Raw genomic sequence first — 1,818 nt, 5'->3', positions numbered from 1 at the left:
GGGGAATGAAGCCTCATATTTTGACAATAAATTCCTCCTGGCATATATTACAATCTGATGCATTCTTAAATGTGAATTCCTTTGTGCTATAAACATTAAGTGCCGCATTTTCTCAATGCTGTGAGCTTTTAATTCTGCGGCATGGCTCTGCGACTGTGGCTGTGAGTAGGGACGGCTGTGTTGATGTGTACGTGGTCATTCCACACCTTAGATGTGAGAGGTGCACTCTGGTCTGTGGTCGACAGCTAAGTTGCTCTATCTCTTTAAACTTCACTGCACCAAACTGGAGAACCCGCAGCTGCTCTTTCCCAGTGGGTCTGGGCAGTAGCTGGGGTTGGTTTGCAAGCCAACTATAATTTTCTGTGGCGGATTCTTTTTCTTTCTTTCTTTTTTCTTTTTCTCTCCTTTTTTTTTTTTTAGCGCTCCTGCGCACTGCCTGATGTTCCCTCCCTGGGCTGGATGCCAATGCTGGGAGACTCAGAAGCCGCGTGTGGAAGATGGCAGTGTGGGTGTGGCCTGGGTGCCCACATGATGGAGTAGAGGGAGCCATTATCCCCAACACAAACCTGCCCACTGATTCGGACCCGCATTGGACTGTGGGACCTGGGTGGACGCCCTAAAATATGGGTTTTGTGATGGTTATAACAGCCTGCATTGACTGGGTCCTCAGCCAGTCTCAGGGTCTTTGGCAATATTTAGAACTTGCTTGGCCCTTTGTCTTTTGATACTTATCTGGCCAAATTTGGCCTGAATGGACCAAACTTCGGCCTTTTCTGTTTCTGGGCAGGCACTGTTGGGCACTGCCAGAGAGAAACCTCAAAGTCAGACATTACATTGTCTGGGATGCAGCTGTGCCCAGCAATCCTGGAGTGTCCCCAATCCAACTTTCTCTGCTGCTTTCTGGAGTGGCTATTTCAAGTCTCTGGTTTTCTGAAGCCCTCAAGTCTCTCTTTCCACTTCAAAGAGAACATTGCAGTCATTGATCGGGAACTCGCTCTGAGCGAGGGGCAGCTGTGCCCACCCTCCCATCCTCTCCCACACCTAGGGAGTTCATGGCTAGCTCTGCCCTCTGGGCACTGGCCCCCAGCCAGAGACCTCTGCAGGGGCAGTGCTCCATCTCATGCCATCTCTTGCCTGCACCTTCCTCTCTGCTAGTGCCTTTCTTCTGTGTATCTGGCTGTGTGGGAGAAGTTCTCTAGCAGCAGAGCCTAGTTCAACGGTTTAAAAAAAAAAATACACCATAGGTTTCATGCCCTGAATACCACTTACAGAGCAGCTGCTGGGTACTTGCAATATAGGCAAAATGCAGATCTTGCTCAACTCTTCTGGTGTCTGTCTTTGTTAACTAGCCATCGCGCTCCCCTAGGTAAAATGGCTGTCTCTGGAGGGGTGACACGGTCATTCATGGCGGGTAGCAGACATCAATCGCTACCACTTGTTTTCTTGTTGGTGGTAATGGAGACCCTCCAGAGAACGCTTACACCCCTCTGAATCTCCTCATGGCCGGAAAACTGGGTTGTGCTCTGAAATGTCATAAGGTCATATTTGGAGAGCTGTGCTGACTCTGAGTCGCTGGCTGAGATCTCTTTCTTCCTGAACAGCGTGCCGACTGCCATGCCACGGTTCCTCACGCAGGCAGCACAGGGCGAAGCTGGGAGGCATATCTTGGACTCTAACGTAATGACTTTTTTCCTGCTTCTGTGGTTAAACACATTTAGAGGACCTGCTTTGAAGGTTCCTATGTTCCTGGCTGCATTATGCAAATCATAGGCACGTGTAGGTTAGGAATGCAAGGAGCCTGTTTACATCATCTTTTTT

The sequence above is a fragment of the Mandrillus leucophaeus genome, unplaced genomic scaffold, assembly GCF_000951045.1.
Source record: "Mandrillus leucophaeus isolate KB7577 unplaced genomic scaffold, Mleu.le_1.0 Scaffold498, whole genome shotgun sequence".
Classification (NCBI taxonomy): Eukaryota; Metazoa; Chordata; class Mammalia; order Primates; family Cercopithecidae; genus Mandrillus; species Mandrillus leucophaeus.
The sequence above is the reverse complement of the archived record's forward strand: the minus strand, read 5'-3'. Positions refer to the sequence as shown.